The sequence below is a fragment of the Typopeltis vanoorti genome, chromosome 10, assembly GCF_054136105.1.
Source record: "Typopeltis vanoorti isolate ZY-2024b chromosome 10, IOZ_Tvanoo_1.0, whole genome shotgun sequence".
In the NCBI taxonomy this organism is placed as follows: Eukaryota; Metazoa; Arthropoda; class Arachnida; order Uropygi; family Thelyphonidae; genus Typopeltis; species Typopeltis vanoorti.
Genome location: NC_143558.1, coordinates 16,233,429 through 16,258,772, shown reverse-complemented (window position 1 = coordinate 16,258,772; position 25,344 = coordinate 16,233,429). Strand labels below are relative to the sequence as shown.

The following is a 25,344-nucleotide window of genomic DNA, read 5'->3' as shown; positions in this document are numbered from 1 at the left end:
AAGAGAAAAATGTTCCTGGTCTGGGGATTCCCTTATTCAGGTAAACACTGTGGTAAATACTGTGGTGTGCCAGTATCGGTAAGTGGTGATATTATTTGATCTATTCTACGTTTAACCCTGAGATGGATAAGTGGCTGATAAAAAATAAAAAAAAAAATCCCGCTAACAATCAGAAGAAGAAGAAACAGACTCAAAAAAAAAAAAAAAGGACAGTATTTCATATTTTACCAGAACAGCCTGCATCGTCTTCAGAACCAAACGGTAAGAGGCAAAAAATGTAATACATGCATTTGATTTTTGCAATATTCGCTGTGTATGTTTTGTATTGAATATAAATACAATAAATATAATAATAATATATCTCTCTATTACGATTTTTTTTCGAGGGGGGGCCGTGAAATATTTTGATTTTTGCAAAGGGGGGCCCTGACATCCAGAAGTTTGGGAAGCACTGCTCTAAACCACTCCAATGTTTGTTTATTATCCGTGTATGAACTGATTCACTGCTTTGCACAGAGGACTTGTTCGTATCCATATTACTGAAGCAACTCTTTGGTGGTAACCACTTTGTTTATTATGATTATTATTTATTATTATTATATCACACCTCCAGGGAGTCAAAGATTCATCGAGGAAGGGCATCAACTCTACAACTCTTTGTCTCACTACTCTACCAACCTTCATCATCTAACACCAACGCCATCTACCGCCGACTACCACCACTAGTGCTTTCACAGACGATCACAAACATCCATGCCCACGGCGGGATTCGAACCCACAGCCTTTTGGCTGCACCACTCGGCCAACCAGGCTGGCTTATGTATCTATTTATCTATTGGTAAGTCTTGCAATTACCAACACAAAATTTACCGGCCGAGGTTAAAAGTTCAGTCACCTGGAGATTGATTTCAGAGACTGTATTTCACATTTATTATGGATGAATTTAAGGTTAAGAACTATTCAGCATTGAAATAAGAAAGAAGGTAGCTAAAAATAGCTCTAAAATTGTTCTAATTTTAATAAGATGTAATTAAAGATTTCTTACAAGAATTCGCCAAGATTTAAATACTTATTGGCAGCGAATGAGAATTCTGTAAGTAATTTATTCGCTAATAACGTGTCTCTTAAACGATAGTATTTTAAGGGAACGTGCAATTTGGGGGGTGTGGTAAAGCCAGCGAAGATGAAGTCCCACGCACAAGCGACAAACTATAATCGGGTTACGGATCTTTGAGATGGCAATGATAAATAAGTCCAAGCTCTTGTCTTGTGCCTCTTAAATAATTAGTCTCACTTGCGTCTTAGAAAATGGCGTCTTCCGACAGGAACGCTGCTAAAGAGCCCACGTCGCTGTAACGTAATTAGACTCTAAAGACCTATACAGAAAGACGACAGAAAGGTTCTATTAATTATCCGAGCTGATGTTGTATGTCACTAATTGATGCTCTACGGCTCTCTTGTTTGGGAGGTGATTACCAGAAAAACAACAGATCAATGAAACGCCATTTCCCCTCATTTCCGTAAATTTAACCCTCTAATTAGTACTTAGCCAGTTGAGGAACTATGCGGGTTCGACACAAGGCGACCTTCGTTAACATTAGTAGCATGCACGTAAAATACGCCATGAGGCAAACATTAGCACGGAACATTAGCAAGAGCTGGTAGCCAATCTTTCTCATATGGGCAAGTATTTGTGAAAGATTCTTGGCAAGATTGCTGTTTGAAGCTATGCACTATCAAGTGTTTGGACAGAGGATTAATGCTTTGATAGAGCGTTGATCTGGTGCGGTGATTTGATGTTGTAATGTAAAAAAAAAAAAAGCTAAATGGATACGTTGTGTTGGGAATATAACAACTTTCGTGAAAAAGCAACGCATTTTACAGATTCTTGTATTTTTATGAAAGAATTATATGTCATATGTAATTTGAAATGATAATTAAATAGTAATGTATTTCTAAGAATTATTGCTACTGCAAAACAGAAAAAAAACTAGTCAGAGAATAAATGCAGTTAAGAAAAACAAAATAATGTCTTTATAAGACTTTATAAGGCACCAAACACCTAATTCCCAATGCAAAAATATTTTATTGATTATTCAAATGAAGTGGATATTGAATCCATATTATTTCAAAGCCGAAGAGAGAAACTATAAAAGTTCCAGCTGGTCCAAGCATAAGAAAACCTTTCATGACAGGGGCAACTCGTAGTAAAGGTGGAGTAAGATCTGATCACTATCCTTAGTATTTCCCATAATTTAAAACACATCTCCTAGTGGACATGCATGATGTTATACATTATGGGGGGGTGGTCACTGCCCAGACCAATTTCGACCTTTGTTGAATGTTCAAGTACAAATCAAACTCCAAAAACTCAGCGTTGTTCCCCTCAGTAACAGGTTCACTCTGTCACTGAGAAAATAAAATAAAATTAACATTAACAGATTAATATTCCTTAAACGATGTAAGATGGCCCAGGTTATTCCAAACTGTTGTAAAATAAAAGAAGTTTTTAGGTCCCCAAAAGCTCATCGGATCTACTTCAAAGCTAGTAAGTCTCTTTTAAATATTCAGCTACACGAAGCTAAAAAATCTCTTGCCATTTTAAATAGAGAAATTATGGATATAAAAATTGCTCTGGAATCTAATTTAACTGTTGAAACTTTTACTACTGTAATGCGCATATCTTCGAGTTCTTACTTAAAGGTTTTCAATGATTCTCGTGCCAAGCTGAAACGCAAATTTGAATCACTAGTCAGCTTACCTAGATCCAGTAATAATACTATTGATATAGATAAAGTAGTCATAAATGTTTCCGGACGTCCACTAACAGACTGTGAACGTTTTGTTTTATCAAAAGGATATGATTTCGCTGTTACGCCGAATAAGGTGCCTATTATGGATTTTTTTCATAACATAGACAGGGGTATTCGATCCTTACCCCAAAAAACAGCCAACAGATTACGTTTTGAATGTGCACAAATTCTTTTTGATGCCAAGCCTCCTCGTCCTAATCTTTCTTACTCTGAATTTAAAGCATTGAAATCACTGAAGAATAACAATAATTTAATAATTACGAAAGCTGATAAGGGGAAGGCGGTAGTGATTCAAGATAGGAAGGAATATGAGAAAAAAATGTCTTTTACTTCGCGACTATTCAACTTATAGGCCTCTTACATCGGATCTTACCCGGAGTCAATTGAAGAGACTTAATTCTCTTATAGATAATGTATCTACATGGAATGAAGATCAAAAGAAAAAACTTAAAACTTTCTTCGGTCGTCCACCTAGATTGTATGGTCTTCCAAAAGTTCATAAACCAGGCATTCCGTTAAGACCAGTCGTAGATTGTATAGGTTGCCCAACTTACAAAATCTCAAAATTTTTATCTAATTTACTCTTCAACTAGAAGAACTGATACTTATATAAAAAATACTTTGGATTTTAAAAATAAAATTTCAGATCTTCATTTGGACGTTTCTGATATCATGATCAGTTTAGATGTTGTTTCTTTATTTACAAATGTGCCTCTTTCGGAAAGTATTGAATTACTACAACAGGAATTTCCTTCAGACATTGTAAACTTATTTGATTTTGTAATAAATTCTGGTTATTTTTCTTTTAAAAATAAGTTATATCAACAAATTGAAGGAACAGTGATGGGTAATCCTCTCTCTCCTGCTATCTCTAATTTCTTTATGGAACATTTTGAACAACGTATCTTTGACAATATTTCTCCCAGACCTACTCATTGGTTCAGATATGTCGATGACATTTTTGCTGTATGGAATGGCTCTTCTGATGAACTTCAACAATTTCTCAATAAGTTAAACGCATTTCATCCTAGGATCAAGTTTACCCTAGAAGTAGAATCAAATAAGCAGTTTGCCTTTTTAGATCTTCTAATTCTTCGCCAACCAGATGGTAACCTACATTTCTCAGTTTATAGAAAGAAGACTCATACAGGCCACTATATCCATGCGGAATCTCATCACCATCCCAGTCAAAAGGCAGGAACTATTAAAACACTGGTTCATCTGGCCCACTCCTTTTGTTCTACAGACGATCTTTTACAGAAAGAAATACGATATATAACTTCTTCCTTTCTGTCTAATGGCTATAAGAATTGCTTCATTAAAAGAACTTTGAGTAGATTTAATATGTCTCCCTCTTCAAACACAGAGGAAATAACGCGCATTACCATCCCTTATATACAAAGGCATCAGTGAACGTATAGCAAAAATTTTAAACCCACTGAATATTTTTGTTGCCTTTCGACCGTTTAGAAAAATCTCCATCTTTCTCGCTTCTCCAAAGGACAAGCTTCCACATCTTAATCATCCAGGTGTCTACCAGATTCCGTGCTCTTGTGGATTATGTTATTTCGGACAAACGGGAAGATCTGCCTCCATTCGGCTAGAAGAACACCAATCTTATATTGAATACTTTAAACCTGAAAAGTCTGGACTTGCAGAACATGCCATCTTCAGTAGACACAGAGTTCATTGGAGAAAGACAAGAGTTCTTCACAAAAGTCAGTTTCTCATGGAACGCCTTTATAAAGAAACATGTGAAACTCTACTTCATTCTCCTAACTTAAACAGATCCGACGGCTTACGTCTATCCCCTTTATGGGAGATAGTACTTTACAAATCAGCTAATCTTTCCTAACTTTTTATTGTATTGATTTTTTTTTTTTTTTTTTTTAGGAAAGTTATTGACCTTTTTAGTTATCTTACACCAGCTACTTAGGTGGCGCTTTTTGGAATTGTCAGTTAGTGTTTAATTTTTGTGCCTAATTGTACTGAAGATACCTGTGACACACAGGCGAAAATTATACTATTAAATAATATTTCTACGTGAGTTTTTCCGTTATTTATTTGTATAATTATTTCAAAGCCGAAGAGAGAAACTATAAAAGTTCCTGCGGGTTCAAGCATAAGCAAACCTTTCATGACAGGGGCAACTCGTAGTAAAGGTGGAGTAAGATCTGATCACTATCCTTAGTATTTCCCATAATTTAAAACACATCTCCTAGTGGACATGCATGATGTTATACATTATGGGGGGGGGTCACTGCCCAGACTAGTTTCGACCTTTGTTGAATGTTCAAGTACAGATCAAACTCCAAAAACTCAGCGTTGTTCCCCTCAGTAACAGGTTCACTCTGTCACTGAGAAGAACTCTCAGCGTTGGCTCTACCCCGTGGCAGGCTCACCCCACCACCGAGCAGAGCCGCTCATTTACTCATATCTCATCCGAGGGGTAACAGCAACAGCCGTGCTTTAGTTAACTTCACGGGTTACAGCATTGCCATTCATCACCCAAGCTTCCAACCGGTTTCGACCTTTGTTGAGGTCTCGTTAGTGGGAGTCAGACCCAGATGTAAATACTCAGGTTAAAGTGATGCAGAACTTATACTTTACCATACGAGTTGCCAAAAAAGGTGTCGCATCACAAAAGGCACCAAGAATTATTGAAAAAAGAGAGCCAAAAAGCTTCACTTCGGCGATGCAAAATTATTCATACGTGGATATCGAATTCAACATTATTTCAAAGCCGAATAGAGAAATAACAGATTTGCTTATGCTTGGATTCGCCGAAACTTTTATAGTTTCTATATTTGGCATAAAACTCTTGTAGTTTTTCTATTCGACTTTAAAACAGTGTTGGATTCAATATCCACTTAATTTGAATAATTTCCCATCACCGAAATGAATTCTATCTTCCGTAATGTCGTTGTACAACGATCCCTTTGACTGGAATAGATTAGTTTGAATTCCATCGTGTCTAGGATGCGAAAAAGCTTTATAAGTATTTTTTTTTTATCTGTAGGTGAGTTAGCCAGACTTATACAACGGTGAGAAGATTTTTATAAATCGGCAAACCACTGATTAATTTCAAACAACAACAACAACAACAACAACAACAACAACAACAACAACAATAATAATAATAATAATAATAATAATTATTATTATTATTATTATTATTATTACCAAGTGACACCTCCAGGGAATCCAAGGACTCATCGTGGGAGGGCACACTACTCCACTTCGCTAAATTCATCTAACTACGACACTACCACCATCAACGCCATCTATCGCCTATCATCACCACCAACAATAATTATCTTGTGATTTCGAAAACAATGGTTGTTGTACGAGATAAATGCTTCCATTTCAAAATAAAAGAAATATTTAAGTCAAAAACACACGTTGCTATTTATTATTATTATGAAATAATTTTGATTTTTCCGTTTTTTTTTAAATATGTGTGTGCATGTGTATATGAATGCATACGTTTAATTTGAAGCAAATATGAATTTACACTTTATTAAGAAACCATAAGTTATCATTTATTAATAACAATAAATTTCGATTGTCGAGAAGGGCTGGTGGCGCAACGGTAGCGCGTCTGACTCCAGATCAGAAGGTTGCGTGTTCGAATCACGTCTAGCTCAAGTTTTTTTTTTTTTTTTTTTTCATTCTTCTTTAATATGCTAACCGAACCAAGCTAAGAAATTATACAAAAAAGCTGTGAAATTATTATCGAATCATATTTCTATTTTCTTAGTCATAATATTTATAATTTATCCATCTAGTTCTATCTTTTACAGAAATGCATTTACTTCTCAGCCATTTTTTATTTAAATTTACAAAATCCGAAATCAACATATACTCTACGTGCATATAATCACATGACTGACCTAAGAGAAAAAAAGCACGTATCTGTCATGTGTTAGCAATTTGTTCACATTTTATAACAATGTTACGGCCGAGTTTGATAAAGGGAATGGATACACTATGAGTAAATATACACAGAATGAGTAAAGAAAGGGGTGGCAGTTGTTTGGGTGATGTATAGCGTCTCTGCATCTTTGACTCCCTGTAATTCTCAGATAATAATAATAATAATTTTTTTATTTTTTAAAACAGTTTATTATCCTTCATAGAAATTACATGAGCGTAGGTTACATTTTGTTACATATTATTAAAATTATAAAAAACCAGTTTACAGATTTACATTAAAAGAGATAAACAGCTATATTTGTCTTTTATTATTTATATTTTAATTTTAAAATTAATTTTTTATTCACAATTCACATCAACGATTAGTTTTTTTTTATTAACATGCAATAGATAATGCCATACACATTCATTTCACTTTTCACAATAATAATTAACATAAAAAAAAAAGATCGGACAGTAACAATGAACCAATGAAACTTGATAATTTTACAACTTTATAATTCTGTAGTGTCCAATTCGATACATCACCTTACTTTCACTCATCACTACTTCTCAGAGAATATATTTATGTAACAGTGCTATAATTTCTTACAAGTGGAATTCACATAACAGAATAATGATGATCACAGTAATCGTTTGCAAATATAGTTCACAGTTACACAAGGTAGATGATATGATTACAGGCTTATATATATATATATATATATATATATATATATATATATATATATGTGACAAAATTTCATGCCAGCTGGGGCGTCGCACGGTTAAACAAAGCCCCGTTGTTTTTGCCAGGGAACAAGGGCGAACTGCGAAAAGACAGTTACTGGAACAAATCTGAAAACAAACTCCAACTCAACATCACCATTAAAGTTCGGTACTTTCAACGTAAGAAGCCTGAATGGCAAAGAAATGGAGCTAGCTGAGGAATTAGATAAGTACCAGATCGACATAATAGGGGTGACTGAAACAAAAAAGACAAAAACTAATGAGATCTTTCTGAGCAATAAATACAAAATGTTATATTCAGGCAATGACAATCAAGGAAAAGAAGAAGTAGCCATAGTATTCAACACAAAATACGAGGCTAATCTTCTTGAATGGCAGTCAGTCTCAAGTAGAGTAATGTGGGCAAATATGAGAATGGGAAACTGGACAATGAGACTTATTTGTGCCTATGGTCCCACAGAAGGTTCTACTAAGATAGAAGTGGAGGAATTTTTTGACGCTTTAGAAAAAGCAACTGACACAATGAAAAAGGAAAAGTTGGTCCTTGTTGGGAATCTAAATAGCAGACTAGGAAATGATTGTGAGACATACAGAAATATTTTGGGAAAATTTGGAGAAAAGAGCAAAGCTAATAATAATGGCAATTATCTGTTGGATTTCTGCTAACGACATGGACTGGTTATTACTACAGCAGGTTCCAACATAGAAATGTGCACAAATTCACATGGAGAGAAGAGGCTAGGAATAAGAAAAGTCTCATTGACTATGTTATTGTTGATAGTGATGTTTTCTCACTGGTGCAGGACACCAGAGTGTACAGAGGATTTGAAATTGGAAGTGATCACTATTTAGTCTTGAGCAGGATAAAATTGAATTTCACATTGAAAAGAAGAACATGTAAGAAAGTTTTAAAGCGAATAAAAGTTGAGCAGCTCTCAGATGTGAACTAAATGCAGAGTAAAATAAAAAAAGATGTAGACTAAAATACACAAAGATTATTCAAGAAAAAAAATAAAAGAGTTTGAGAACAGGAACCAAACCTTGGAAATTCGGTGGCAAGCCTTGAAGAAAGCCCTGATTGATTAAGCAAGAAACATGTGGTGAGATTGTCTGCAAGGGCAGAAAAATCAGAACTCCCTGGTGGACACAGGAAGTTAAAGAGGCAGTGAAAGAAAAGAAGAAAGCACATCAAAGGTTCCTGGCAAATAAGTTAACTTGTGCTCTTAGAGAATACAGAGACAAATGTAAGAAGGCTAAACACTGTGTAAAACTAGCTAAACAAAAGTCATGGAAGATTTTGGTAAGATCATAGAAAATAAATATCAAGAAGGTGGCAAGATATTCTGGAGGTTGTTTAAGAAGATTAGCAATGGAGGAAAGAGTGCTGTAAAAGGAATTAGAGATGATAAAGGTGACATGAAAACAGGAGAAAAGATATCCTTGAAATATGGAGTAATTACTTCGAAAAAATGCTAAATGAAACAAGCAGTGATAGCACAGTGGTGAAAAACGCTCAACAGGCATACAGTCAGGAATACATATCTAAGTAGAAAAATCCATCAAAGGCTTGAAATGTGAAAAGGCAGCAGGAATAGATGATATTCGACCAGAAATGCTGAAGTATGGTGGAATAAAAGTCTTATAGTGTCTGCACTGCATAGTTCAAAAGGCTTGGACAGAGTTACAAAATCCGGATGATTGGAGTAGAGCTCTCATAGTACCCATATATAAAAAGGGAAATAAAACTGAATGTGAGAATTACAGAGGTATTTCCCTACTGAGTGTTCCTGGTAAGATTTATGCAAGTATACTTGAGAAATGGTTGATGAGGATTGTGGAAGAGAAGCTTGGTGAAGAACAAGCTGGATTCAGGCCAAATAGGAACTTCAGGTCAAAAATGAAAATCAGGATAAGATTTTCACTTTATGACTAACAGTCGAGAAAGCATGGGAATATAACAAAGATCTGTATTTAAGTTTTGTAGATCTGGAAAAGGCATATGACAAGGTACCAAGAGAGTAGCTATTCAATACGCTGCAGTTATATGGTGTCAATGGGGCATTATATCAAGCAATACTTAGTCTTTATTTGAGTTGTAAGTCAGCAGTTAGAATTCAAGGAAGTACAGGAAGATGGTTTAATGTTAAATCTGATGTGAGACAAGGATGTACATTATCTCCTTTGTTATTCATTATCTATATGGATCACATTATGAATGAAAGTGGTATTAAACCTGATATCAAAATTGGAGATGTTAATCTCAAATGTTTGCTTTATGCGGACGATGTTATACTTCTGGAGTATACTGAGGCACGATTTTTGGTAAAGATGGTAAATTAAATAATGAAATAGACAACAGAATCAACAGAGTTGGTAAGGTGGGAAATCAGTTGAATAAATTCATATGGAATAAGAGAGAAATTAGTCGGAAACCTAAATTAACTGTATACAAGACAGTGTGCAAAACAGTTTTAACTTATGGATCTGAGAGCTGGGTCAGAAGTAAAACACTTGACCAAAGACTGGGGACCGCAGATATGAGAGTCCTGAGAAAGATTATAGGCGTGAACGGATGGCATCAATGGCAATATCATATTAAAAACGAGGATATTAGGAAAGAACTTGACATTGTCAGCATCCAGGAATGCGTTAGCAGAGCTAATCTCAGGTGGTATGGTCACTTAAACATAATGGGAGAGGAAAGATTAGCAAAACAAGTGTTCTTTACCAGGTTGGCAGGAACAAGACCCAGAGAAAGACCAAGAGAAAAGTGGATTGATATGGTAAAAAGTGCCTTAGAAGATAGAAATATAAGATCTAATAATGATAATATTGCAGTCTTGACAAGTAACAGACTGATCTGGAGGAAAATTGTAGATCCGAAGTTAGTAATGTAAATATTTCATGCAGTACTCTCATATACTGTACATCAAATTCCTGTACAATGTCAGGAATTTGATGATAATGATGATGATACATACATACATACATACATACATATATATATATATATATATATATATAGAGGGTGTATCTATATATATAGAGGGTGTATATATATATATAGAGGGTGTATCTGGGTGTATATATATATATATATATATATATATATATATATATATATATATATATATATATATATATATATACACCCTCTGTCCAAAAAGAAACCGAACTTTTCGAAACTAGAAGAAACTATTGGCGCCACCTGTTGTATATTTTTGTTGTCTAAAGCAGGAACCTTCATTAGTGTGTATCAACTGTTTATGACATTTGATTCATTAGAAGCCGAGTTATATTGCCAAGAGTGACAGTGTGTTTTGACGAACGGTCGGTCGTCACGATATTAATGCCGTACGCAAAGAATTCTCGGTATCAATTGCTTCAGAATTCGAGATAAAACTTACCATTGACCCTTTGGCCAGGCAGAACGAATTCTTTATGGATAATACCCTTGGAATTAGAAACAAATCAGCATTTTCTTTACTTTTGACTTCTCCAAGCGACTTTTTTCCGGATGCCCCTCTTCTGGTGGACTGCACTCAGCACTCTGTTTCGGGTCCATACTCAAAACACCACGTTTCGTCACCAGTAATGATCGCTTCAAGGAGGTTTGAGTCCTTACGAGCGGTTTCAATGAGGTCTTGCAGTGTTCAATTCGATACATTTTTGGTCGTCGGTCAACTTATGCGGAAAAAAAAAGTAAAGGATAAGCATTCATCACCGTATTATTTTTGTAACATTTGATGCGTTTCGGTAAAACCTTTTACCGAGTTTAATAGAAAAGTCAATCGCAGCTCTCTGTTTGAAACTCATTTTCCGACCGTTCGTCAAAACCCACTGTCACTCTTGGCACTATAACTCGGCTTCTAATGAAACAAATGTCATAAACAGTTGACACAACACTAATGAAAATTGCCGCTTTCGACAGCAAAAAGAGACAACAGGTGGCGCCACTAGTTTCTTCTATTTCCGAAAAGTCCGGTTTATTTTTGGAAAGAGGGAGTATACAGTATATATGTGGAAATTAATAAGATTTGAATGACTAAACACCGAGAATAATAAAGAAAGGGGTTTAATAGGAACACTACTAGTTTCGTTGATAAACAACTTTTTCTGGACAACACCAGTACTGGACAATAGAAATGTGCGTATTAGATAAATTGTAGCTGAGGCTGTTATTCAGGTGGATTGAATCGAGTAAAATTTTTTTAGATTAGAGAATGCGTCTCTCAAGTTCATTATAACACTATGACGAGGATATACATTTTCTCATCAAGGATTATCAGAAAACTCTCAGAAGCATTGCATTATTCATCAACAGACTAGTTTCCTTAAAAGATGTAAATCCAACTCAATCATACCTCGTTTTCTTAATTTCAAGGAATCAATTAAAACAATCCGAGCTCAAAGAATTTACCATAAGGCTAAACTGGAACTTCTGTTAAAACATATCGCAGACACCAAACGCAATCTCTTTTTTCTCTAAGAAGTCTTCACTAGAAAACCGCTTAAGTAATTCACTTGACAATTTGTCTTGCAACAAAACTAAAGAAATTAGCGCACTTCAAGCTTCAAAATCCCAGAACGCAAATAAAATTAAACTTATCAAAAACTTATTCGATTATCTTAGTGACAAGCAGTGGCGGCCCGTACATAAGCACTGCGACACTGCAGCGCCCCCAAAGAAAAAAATGAAAAAATTAAATTTTGTCTGACAACATTATATAAATGCAATACAACATGTTAAAAGTTACAGCTTATGTTTTGACATTGATTGAATAGTTAATAATTGGAATTGTTCGATTAACGCTTTAGATTACGAAACAAATGCGCTGCGATCTAAACAAATTATCAAATAAACAATTAGACAAGATATCTAAACAAAATTGAGGATTAGCTATGGGCAGCTCGCTCTCCCCGGCACTAGTAACATAAGCTGTAACTTTTAACATGTTGTAAGCATTTATAAACACGTCCTTTTTTCAATAAACTCCGACGAAGGCCGCCAACATCTTAAAGACTGGTCTCGAACTTCAAACATACATAAGTGTTATAATGAACTTGAGAGACGCATTCTCGAATCTAAAAAAAATTTCACTCGATTCAACCCACCTGAATAACAGCCTCAGCTACAATTTATCTGATACGCACATTTCTGTTGTCCAGTACTGGCATTCTCTCGCGATATCTCTCGCACGCAGTTGCATACAGCTGGAACTGTAGCACGTAATCCAGTTTAAACTGTACCACAGTTTATATTAGATCTGTTGTCGTTATTATGTGATGTTTCTGTAGTTTGTCGCTGACATGAGGAGCTAAGGATCTTTCTCGGACACAGCCAAGTTAGCCAGTCTTGGGCGTGGGCCGCAGGGTTTTTCTCCCAAGTTTATCTGGGGTTTTTCTTCCCGCAAGGGGGGCCCAGTGAACACACAGGCTACAATCATAGGATACCTCCAGGAACAAGCAGTAACCAACTTATTCCGTAGAATTTCGGTTCCGAATGCCTACAGTAAAAGGTGTAGGTCTACACATGAGCGTAAATCAGGACAGAATTTTATATAATAACAACATTAACAATAACAATAATTATCATCTTTATTATTATCAGTTAAGGTATTGTGACTTTGAAATTAATTGTAGTGATTGGCTAATGAGGATTATTTGATTAAGCCGTTCTAATCCCACCGACTTCGAAGCTTGGGTTAGCTTTTATGAAGAGAGTGGGATTTAGCCTTCACTATTTGTGTTGTTGCTACTGTTTATGTATGAGATGTAGGCATTGGATGCTAGTGGTTTGTGACGTGTATATTAGTGTTATGGTTTCTTAACTTTGTTGGTATATTTTCCAGAGTTCGTTTTTTAATGTTCTGTAGCTATCTACGCGTTTTAACTTTCTTGGTAGGTTGTTGAGTTCCGTGGGTATCTGATGTGATCTCACCAAAGAACCGTATGAGTTGCTGAAGGGTGTGAGGATGTAGAGAGTTGTTGTAGGTCTTGTTATACGATATGTGTCTCTGTTGTTTCGATAGGTGATGTTGAAGTAATTCCTTGTTAATGTCATGTAGTGTTTCAGGTTTTTAATGCTCAGGATTCTGTGTATCGCCATGTGCTTGTCGGATATTGGTTGTTGCGTGTAAGGTGTCCAGATTACTGTTGACACGATTTTCCTGTGCAGTGTTTCTAATTTTGTTAGGTGGCTGTTTGATGTACTTGCATAGCCTGTTATTCGGTATCTGAGTAGGGATTCGCCGATACTGTGATATAGGAGTTTTTTTATGTTGGGTGGAATAATGTCTTTAACTTGGAAGAGTTTTGCTGTGATGATCCGGAGTTTGGTGTGTAGGTATTCTATATGTTTTGTCCATTTAAGGTGGGAATCTATATAGAGACCAAGGTATTTTGCGTGTGTTACAGGTTTTGATTTCGGAACATTGGCAAGTATTTTTGTTGTTAATGCAGCGGTATGTGTGACAATGTATCGATAGTGATGCGGGGCGTATGATTCTTGGGTTGTGTATTATTAACATACAGGGTGTTCGGGATAAATTTGACAGTTTCGTAAGGAAAAAGAAAATCTTCTTTGTATCTATTAAATTTAATGAATTGACAAAAAACATTACAGGCAGAGTTAATTACAATACTATCAACAAGATTTACTCAAAATAACCACCATTAGCATCGATCACAGCTTCAATTCTGCTTCGGAGCCTCGAACAAGCTGATGCTACAGTCTCCCTGGGAAGGGCCGCAAAAACTGTTTTAATTTTATCCATTAACTGGGCTTTTGTATTACTGGAAGTGCGATTGGTGTCTTTTTCAACTGCGCCCCATACAAAATAATCCATGGGGTTAAGGTCTGGGGAGTTTGGAGGCCAAACATTTGGACTGGTGAAGTCGTAGAAATTTTCAGACAACCATTTTTGACTTTTCCCAGAGGTGTGGCAAGGGGCCGAATCCTGCTGCCATACATACGGCCTACCATTGGCTACCCTTGTTATCCAGGGCTTGACTACAGTTAGCAACTCCACGAACAAAGCCCGAATTCCAATGCCAGGGTTCTTCAACACCTGTTCCTGCAGATTTGCGAGGAATTCTGCTGTACGAACGCAATCAGATCGTCTGCTAGGGATCTTTCTTCTTGCTACATCCTCGTAGTCACCATTGCAAGTCTCTAGTTCATGCCTGATTGTTTTTACTGTATTCAGGGAGCATTGGGCAGCAGTCGTAATATCCTTATTTTGATGGCGGGCACGAATCATCATGATACAAGTTATTCTCTTCCATGATTCAGGTGGGTTCCAGCTATCCATCCTTTCTGACATCTTGTATATGAATGAAGAAGGGTCCAAACTTTTAAATGAAGAGAAGTGTGTGTTAATACATGTAACTTACGGAAAAATATAATTAATTATAAATATGTCAAATTTATCCCGAACACCCTGTATGTGTTTTGGTGCTGTTGATTAGAATTGCGTTTTGATAGAAGTATGTTGTGATTTCGTTTAGGTCTTGTTGTGCTTTGCAGAGTGCTGTGTTAATGTCTGTGTGGATTGCTAGTAGCGCAGTGTCATCAACGTATTGAAATATTTGACTTCTTATGGATATGTTATGAACATCGTTAATATATATGTTGAATAGAGTGGGTGATAATATGGCACCTTGAGGTACACCGTGTTTTACTTGTATACTCCGACTGTGACATGTACCTATTTTTGTTACTTGTGTTCTGTTTGAGAGGTAGTTCTTGAACCATGTATGCAGTGTTCCTCTTATACCTATTGAGTATAGTTTGGTGAGTAGTATGTCATATTCAAGTGTGTCAAATGCTTTGGTTAGGTCCAGCAGTATAAGGACGGCGTACTTGTTTTTGTCGAGAGCTTTGTTTATTGTGTCGGCGATGTCTTCTAATAAAGTAATGGTGCTTTTTGTTTTCTGAAAGCCGTATTGGTTTTGTGAGATGATGTTGTACTTCTGTAAATAGTTCTGTAGTCTGGTGTGTGTTATTTGTTCTAGAACTTTTGAGATGATTGGTAGTGTAGCTATTAGTCTGTAGTTCAGTGTATCGTTTCCTTTGCTGTGTTTGTATATTGGCGTAATTACTGCAGTTTTTAGTTGTTGTGGAATAATGCCTGTGTCGAATATTATGTTCACGAGTTTCAAAAGTATTGGATTTATTGTTCAAAGTGTGTTATAAGGTCTGCGAGTCTTATTTTGTCTATTCCTGGAGTGGTCTTTGGTTTTAGTTGTAGGATTGCTTCTTTCAGTTCCTGTTTTGTTATGGGTGGAAAATACATCGTTTATTGTTGACTTTGTGTCTGTAGTTTTTTGTTGATCGTTGGTAGTTTGTCTTTTTTGAGTTGTGTGATGTTGTTTGTGAAAGCATGGTTGAATGAGTCTGCTAGTTCCTCTTGGTTTGTGTCCTGACCGAAACTTTTTGCAATAAAATCTTGTGATGAAGTTTTCTTTTTTCGAGTTACTAATTCGTTGAGTGTAATAATAATAATAATAATAATAATTTTTATTTTTATTTATTTTTTTTTTTTATTTTAACATTTTTTATTATTTCTCAGATAAATTACATACATTATGAACACAATTATGCATAACAAATACTTTCTCGTACATAAAGTTTTTTTAAATAACAATAACTGTTTACAACGTATATTATTATAATATTCATAATGATGATTATTACAGATGTTTCTTTGCAATTTTACACTCTATATATACAATATCAATGGATATAATCACTCTATATTCTATCAGAATAGTCTATCAGGTAGCGTCTAAAATATGGACCGTTCCAAGTAATGTCGTATTCTGTAGATCATATGGGGTCACTTCGTTCACATTTAATTGCTATAAATATTTGGATAGCTTCTTTGAAATTTCACCAAACGCACCAATAACGCGAGATCTGACAATCGAAGTTGGCCGGCTGTGGCTTAAACACACCAAAGTCATCCCGATAGTTATCGGTGCCAGTGGCGCACCCCAGAGTGGGGGTAAGTAGGTCCAAGGGGGGCCCTGGACCCCCAAACAAAAAAGAAAAAAAAAACACTAAAAAATTTTTCAAAAATCGTTTCCTAATTAAAATTAATTATTTTTTAATTTATGTTGCGTCGTGTCTTCTATTTCTATACTCCTTATGAATTAACGATCATCGCAGATGCTCAGTCATAGGTCGCATGCGATGCGTAGTGTGCATTCTCTAATCGTCTACTCAATTCGCCCCCTTCCCCCAAAGATTAAACCCTGACTGCGCTACTGATCGGTGCACTTGGTGCAATTTCAAAGAAGCCTTCTCAGATGATGGTGATCTCATTTCTGACAGACTATCTTGGGACAAGCAGTAGGGGTTATTTTTCCACTGATTAAACACTCGGGATATCTCACCTTTTGAGAAACCAGACAGCTCTTCTGTTGAAACTGAAATGAACATATACTGTACATATCTACGCTCACATAATCAAGGCAACAGTTGCAATCCAAAATACGTTCATTAGGAGCATGCAATGTATACACTTTTTAACTTTTGTCTCTGTGAAGAAAATTTTAATAAGATAATTATAGATAATAGGACATTAACTGAAATCCATAGAAAAGCCAACATGGGTCTTTTCTTTTTTCAAGTTCTTACATTTAATTATTAAAATACAGAGCCGAAACACTTTGATTTAGCATAATTAATATATTACAATAGAGAATATTATGAATCCAGCAATGCTTTATGTCTAAATTAGGTTTCAGTAGCTTTACAATAGCTTCGAACTTGGTTCTCGTCAAAGACCAAGCAGAAATACTGAGAACAAAATTCTCTATCAGAAAGTCATATTAAATATATATAACCGGATCTATAATATCCTATATATTAATACCTTAATTATGCAATATTAAAGTCAAAAATTCTATATTTTAGTAATATACGGTTTCTATGTACGTTTCTATGTTCTTTTTTTAGCAGTAAGGCATTATATTTAAGTTCGTAAGACTTCATTAAAAATACAATTGATCAAGCAATATTTTATTTATTGTTTTAGTGGAGTGATATTAGCTGACTTTAGTAATTTTAGTTGTCTTTATTAATATTAATACAATTTTTTTGAAAAATTTTAATTAGAAAAAATTCATGAATTTACACTAAAAAATTAATTATCAGTATATGATTTAAATTACGATGTGTTATGATGATTAATTGTGGGCTGGTGGCGCAATGGTAGCGCGTCTGACTCCAGATCAGAAGGTTGCGTGTTCGAATCACGTCTAGCTCAGTTTTTTTCTTTTCCCCTCCACTAGCGTACTCCTTTTTCTCAACGATCAAAAATCACAACCATCTTTATCTCTGTAATATGGAGTCACATGTCCTTCGACGTCATCGATATTTTCCCAAAGTACTGTTTAAATAATTAAAATAATTATTTGAATAATAATTATTGATACATGATAAGTATCAATCGTTTGTTTCATCTAACCTTTGGAAGGTCGATATCTTTATCGTTTTATAAAATTATTATTTTTTGTCTTTTTTCTGTCTTCCATCTGTTTCGTATCATTTACGACTTTATTTTAAAATTTGAAATTTATAGAAACTAAAATAACATATACTCTACATACATCGAATCAGATGGCTGATCTAGCGCATGTCTGTAACCAAGGCAACAGCAGTACCAGTTGGAACATAACGTATATTTCGAATACATAGCATATACACTTTGTAAGTGAATATTATGTTGTCTCCGTGAACGAAATGAAAATCAGATAATTATTAATTATAAAATATTCATTATTATATATAGAAAAACCCAATCTTCTGCTGCCTTTACTTTTGCTCGAATTCTTGTGCTAATGTTCTTACAAATGCTAGCCTGCCATTTCAAATCTTACAATATGCAATGTGTACTTTTCTTTGATTTTTTCCCCCAGAATTATATAGCTTGCTTCGATAATCCAGGTCGTGAAAATCACCACTTTTAAAGCTCTGTTTTGAAGAGATGCATGTTTATAAAAATTATTTCCGACAAGTTTCCAAAACTTTGTTTGTCTTGCTTTCTTTAGTTTATACCTTCCCCTATTTTTACTCATCGTATTTTTGATACTTGTTTTGTACTCACTATAATAAACTTAAGTATACATTTTTTTTAAAATAAATAAGAAAAAGCTTCTTAGTCTTATTGCTAAGTCCACTGCAGGAGAGATAAAAACTGTTATAGGTTTGAAATTGCTGAGTAGGTGTAAGAGTGTAAGACAGGTCAAACTTGATAACACCTGGTTTACGCAAAGCTAAGTTAGTCCTTGTATTTTTTGCAAAAAAAAAAGATAAATACGATACGCACTACGAACCCTCTACTACTGGCGCAAACTGCATACAAACAACAGTGGAACTGCGCGACCGACAGTGCCGCATTACGCTAATAGCTCGCATCTCACTATGACGTGCATATGCTTGCGCACGTAGCTATATGGCACTGTGGTAAACACAGTGCCGCTAGTGTCCTTCGCCCTCCTAAGTGCTACAAGATGGATTTTTATTATTTTTTATACAAAATAAGAGAATTGTATAGGATTGTTGATGATAAAATTAAATATTACAAGCAAATATAAATAAATTAATAAATATATTTATATTTCGAGAAAAATTGATTTAATCGCTCGCAGTGGTTAATGAGAAGGATGTGTTTGATGAATAGTAGTTACATCAATATTTGGTTGGATATTGGTTCAACCCTTTTTACTTGGGAATGCAAGTAAAAAGGGTTCGACTGCTGCACTAAGCTTGGGGTATTTATTATTAGTACTTACATTGCTCCAATGGTCACTAAGGCTTTAGTTTTTAAAGAAGGATTTAGCTTCGATATCCACACACATATCAGCGAGCTCATCGTGTAAGTCTGTGTCTCAATGTCTGCATTTTCTATTTCCAAATCAAATGGTGTAACAATCCACTCAGGTAAGTGCATTTTCTCCAAGTCCTCGAAACGCACTTTTAAAGTCTTCCTTCCTTTAATTTTTCTAGGTGATTTATGTACATTTCTAGGTCACAGCCTGAAAAGTTTCCCTCTTCTCCATCTTCCAGTTGCCGTAAGTTTGAAAAATAGCTGTAAGCTTTACGTGCCAATGAAGATTTAAAATAGGCCTATTTAAGCTTGTAAGCCTATTTAGGATTGTTCGGGCTTGAATAATTGTAACATCTTTACCTTGCAGACGTTTCTGTATTTCGTTAAATTTTGAATATAGGTCTACCAAATAGAAAAGATGATTTTTACACTTTTTTTAACTCGTCACATAGTGATTGGTCCACATTCGTAAGAAACTCGACAGTGGAGTCATACAAGTCAACAAGTCTTTGCAAGGAATCACCTCTTGACAATCACCTTACCTCCGTATGCAAAAGAAGTTGGTTTAAAGGGATCATTTTTTTCCACACAACATTTCAAACAGTCGCGAATTCAGAGGATGCACCTTAATTGTATTCACTGACCTGATACACACTTTTAAGACAACATGCACTTTGTTACTTAGATTCTTGGCTACAAGATGGTTTCTGTGTAATATTCAAAAATATTCTGAGAATTTTGTAGAATTGCATTCTCGTTTCAATTAAGAAAATTCTAAATTCTTACGAATTTCATTTATTGGGAATTCCCTGAATTACATAACTGACTGCGCATAAAAAAGCAGTTCTTAGCAGTTTGAATTTGGTGTTTGAGTAGACAACACACAGTTACCGCATTTTTTTGTATTTGCATTTTTTAAGTGAAATCAAAATAAAATCGCGTCATCAAATTAATAACTTTGTCAAGAAATAATAAATAGTAAGCTATATGTAATTTTCAAACTTTAATTTCATTAACCGAAGATTTTAATCCAGCCCTCACATGATATTGCCGATAACCAAAGAAAAAAAAAAAAACAGGAAAGCCGTTTTCTTGGATATAAAAATTCAAATTTTAGATCGTCTTCAAACTGGGGAAGCATTTTGGAGTGCGTGAATCAACTGTCAGATCTATAAAGAAAAATAAAGAGTCTATTAGAAATGCGGTATGTTCTGGTACAAAATCGAGTGCGAAATTATCATCCGTGGTCTTGATACACAAGAGATGTTGTTCTAGAAAAGGCCGAAAAAGCTTTAGTGATCTGAATAGAAGATAATGTACAAAAAAGAATGCCAGTTGCTGGAAATTCCATCAAGCAATCAGCATTTGGATTTTATGAACACATTAAAAAACTGCAGCCAGATACTTCATCTCAATCGAGGAAAAAATGTGAATTTCATGCAAGCGATGGTTGGCTGGCTAAGTTTATTAAAATACATGCTCTTCGTAATATAAAAATTAAAGATGAAACGGCTTCTGCTGATGAAATAGCTGCTAAAGCATTTCCACCAAAACTTGCTGGAATAATTGAAGATGGCGGTTACACTCGCGAACAAGTTTGGAATATGGATGAAACCGGCCTTTTCTGGAAAAGAATGCCCAACAGAACTTACGTATCAAAAATACAAAAAACTGTTGGTGGGTTCAAAGCAGCAAAGGATCGCATAACACTCCCATTTTGTTCGAACGCTTTAGGAGATCGGATGTTAAAACCACTGCTTATAAATCGACCATCAAGACCACGGCCAATGAAAGGCGTAGATTTTCAAAAATTGCCAGTTCATTGGATGGCCAACAAAAAAGCTTGGGTGACCATTGATATTTTCACTGAATGGTTCCACAAACATTTTGTGCCAGAAGTTAGACGCTATTTGAATGACAAAGGTCTCCCATTTAAAGTGCTTTTGATTCTTGATAATGCACCCGATCATCCTGCCATAGAACACCCAAATGTGCAAATTTTTTTTTCTGCCGCCCAATACCACATCATTGCTACAACCTCTAGATCAGGGTATAATTGCTACTTTTAAAACATTATGTCAGACGAATATTTCAGTACGTTTTGAACAAGCTAAATGATGATGACACACTGTCAGCTATGGATGTGTGGAAAACAATTTTCAATTATGGATTGTATCGATCAGGTTCGATTATCGTTATCGAAATAGTGGAGATTGTTTCTGAGACTCCTGAAAGCGAAGAAGTTAATGACAATGATCAAGATAATCCTACTTTTACTGCTGATATTATTAAAGGAGGTCTTAAACTGGCCAGTAATTTAGGCAATTATTTTGTCCACATGATCCAAATGAAGAGCGTGCTAGAAAGTTTTCACGTGAGCTTAAGTTGTTAATGTCTTCATACAGAGAATTATATCGCGACTTATCTAAAGCACCAACACAGCGATTAATAACTGAGTTCATGCCTAAAACTACTGAAACAATCAGTGGTACTTTTGTTCAAGACATGACAAGAAGAATTCCACAAGTTGAGGCGGAAGTCGATGACGATAATACCATATCTAGTAGTTTTAGTGATATTACAGTCTCACGAAAACGAAAGCTTTCGCGTTTATTGTCAGAAACTGATAGCGAATAACATAATTTTTTTATAGAATCGTTTACAAACAATTGAAATGTGTTTTTCTAAAAGTTATTAAAATTCTTTATATGTATGTGTGTTCTCCATGAAATGTAAATAAAAATCTTATGATCCTAAAGAATTTAATGTTTGTTTTTTTCATTATTTTGCTTATATTTCAGGTTTGGACCAATCTTCACTTTTTCTATGGAATCAGTAGTTCTTTTTACGCGAATTCTATTTACGCGTAATTTTTAGGAACGTATCTATCGCGTAAAAAGAGGTTTAGGTGTGTGTGTATGTATATATATATATATATATATATATATATATATATATATATATATATATATATATATATATATATATATATATATATATATATATATATATATATATATATATAACCAGATTCATCTTGCAAAATGCTGAAAATGTTGAAAATATAAAAATAGTTGAAAGGAATCTATCAGCGAAAGAACAAGAACTCACCACAAAAATTATCGAGCAAATGAACAACTTCCAGCATTGAGGCAGGTTCCTCAACAAAAGCTGAATATGATATTGGATTTTATTTTTAAGTAATTTTGAATTATACTAAACTGTATAATTTTGTCGAATTTGCACGCCACGGTACTTGGCCGCACGGAGGAAAACTTAGTTTTCTAGTCTAGTCGGCGACTAGAGGAAATTTTTCTAAGCCTTTTTTCGACCGATTCCCGAGTTAGCCGATCTCCGGCACGGGCAAGCGGGTTTTTTTTTTTTTCTCGGAAACTCGGGTTTTTCGTGCCGTAAACTCTAGAAAATAGACCATAGAACCCACATTATTTCAGACATCAAATAGGAGTGTTAGGGTTATGGACCACGAGATGGCGGCACATGTAGAGCCGTCTCTCTTCACTGCGTGCCGCTTAATTAGTGATAGCCTTGGGCCAGCTATCTCTGATTGGGTATCAGTGGAGATTGAACTGCCCACTCAGTCTCGAAAAGTTAGATATTGCTAAAAAAAAACGGCCTCGCCTACTCCCTGTATATATGAGAATAAAAAGGCATTAGCTTTTTTTTTATAATTTTATCGATAATTAATATTTTCTCATGAAACAAAACAAGAATATATTTTATTTTTAAGTAATTTTGAATTATAAAAAAAAAAAAAAAAATCAGCTAACGCCTTTTTATTCCCGTATACGGGGAGTAGGCGAGGCCATTTAGCCCTATCTAACTTTTGGAGACTGAGTGGGCAGTTCAATCTCCACTGGTACCAATCAGAGATAGATGGCCCAAGGCTATCACTAATTAAGCGGTACTCAGTGAAGACAGATGGCTCAAATGTGCCGCCATCTCGTGGTCCCTAACCCTAACAGAATATATTTAATGTCTGAAATAATGTGGGTTCTACGGTCGATTTTCTTGAGTTTACAGGACGAAAAACCCGAGTTTCCGGGAGGAAAAACCCGCTTGCCCGTCCCAGAGATCGACTAACTCGGGAACCGGTCGAAAAAAGGCTTAGAAAAATTTCCTCTAGTCGCCGACTAGACTCGAAACCAAGTCTTCCTTTGTGCGGCCAAGCGCCGTGGTTGGCAAACGCCACATCCACTGAGCTACACAGGCTCTATTTTGAATTATACCAAACTATAATTTTTTCGATAATAAACAATATTTTTCATGTTTAATTTTTTTTAAAATTTTTACCATAATTTTGATATTTTATCCAAACATGTGTATACTGTACTTACAGTGTGTATACATATTATTTCAAAAGTTATGGCACCCCCTAAAGGCCTGTGTAGCTCGTGTGCTTGCATCCTCTGCCCTTGGTCGCTGGAAGTTTGACTTAAGTTCAAGTCTAGTCGCCGACTGGAGGAACTTCTTCTAATCCTTTCTTCGACCGGTTCTGTGGGAAAGGGTTTTTTCCTCCTGAAAACTCCCGTAGTACCCATATTATTTCAGACAATGACATATCTTGTTAGGGTTAGGTACCCAGAGATGGCAGCACTTGTTTGCCAGCTTCTTCATCAGTGGCTACTATAATTAGTGATAGACATGGGTCAGCTATCTCTGATTGAACTGCCCACTGTCTCCAAAAGCTAGATAGGGTATAAAGGCCTCATCTACTTAAAAGGTGTTAGCTGATTTATTATATCTATATACTGTGTATATATATATATATATGAATGCTTGGAAAGAAGTCAATGGACATAATGTGAGGAACAAATAGCCATGGCACTTGACTTAATAAGATGTAGGACCTCATTTTGCTGCAATGAGTGCAGCAATCCTACAAGGCATATTTTCAACAAGCATATGATAGCAATCAATGTGAATTTTGGACCATTCTTCCTGTAGGCATGCAATGAGGTCTTGGCCTGTTATGTGGCAAATGCTCCATGACCTCGCCTGATGCCCCAGTTCATCCCACAGGTGTTGAATAGGGTCGAGATCAGAGCTCTGGGGAGGCCAGTCCACAGACCAGACAGTTACAGCAGCATCCTTATGACATGGTGCATTGTCTTGCATAGTGACAGTGGCTAGTTCCGTAGAAACCCCGAAGGTACAAAGCATTGCATTGTCCAGAATGTACAGATACATCTCGGAGTTCAATATTTGTAGCATCACAAAGAGAGGTCCAATGCCATACTAGGATAAATAGGACCATAACATTAACACCACCATCTTCATATTTCGTAGTTGGGGTTATGCACTCTGCTAAGACGTTCACCACATGTGAATGATGCTCCCAAGTCAGTGCAACTGACTTGGGAGCATCATTCACAAATCTGGATTTGCGAATGACTTAATGAATTAACACCTCAAATTCCTGCATGTTTACTGATAACAACCAGAGGATCCAATTGTGTAAATGCTTATTGTGAGAAAGACCATTATTCAACATGTAAAATGAATTCATTTTAGGCTTCTATAAGGAGTTTCTGAAAATTAAGGTAACATCCCCCCACCCCCCGAGAATGTTTAATACTAGAAAGTTGAAATTATACACAAAAAATAAGTGAACACGTGCTACTTGTCCACAAACTGTCCAAATTCATTGATGCACTTGTCCCAATGATAGCTCAGTTTATCTATCCCAGTGCCAAAGAAGCCTGTGCCCACTCCAGGTAACCAACATCACCTGATGAACCTCATCCGTAGTGAAATACGTTCAGTAAGGCACTGAACAAATGGAAGTCTGAGGGTGCTAAATTTGGGCTGTGTGTGGAGGGTGCAGTGTGTTGCGTAGCATTCTTGTGCATCAAAATCACGTCACTTGTGAGGAGTCCTTGTCGTTTGTGTCGAATGTTGGCTTTGTTTGTCCAACATTTCACAGTAACACTCTGCATCCATTGTTCCTCCCTCCGGCAAGAAGTCCACCAAGAGCGCCTTGGTGATCCCAGAACACTGTGGCCACGACT

General features: G+C 35.7%; 2 non-coding genes across 2 annotated transcripts; both read left to right on the top strand.

Annotated features, from left to right (window-relative positions):
- The first annotated feature begins 6,388 nt into the window (after positions 1-6,388).
- TRNAW-CCA (transfer RNA tryptophan (anticodon CCA)) lies at positions 6,389-6,460 on the top strand. Its single transcript has one exon. It is a non-coding gene; the product is annotated as a tRNA-Trp (tRNA).
- Positions 6,461-17,680: 11,220 nt separating this feature from the next.
- TRNAW-CCA (transfer RNA tryptophan (anticodon CCA)) lies at positions 17,681-17,752 on the top strand. Its single transcript has one exon. It is a non-coding gene; the product is annotated as a tRNA-Trp (tRNA).
- Positions 17,753-25,344: the final 7,592 nt, after the last annotated feature.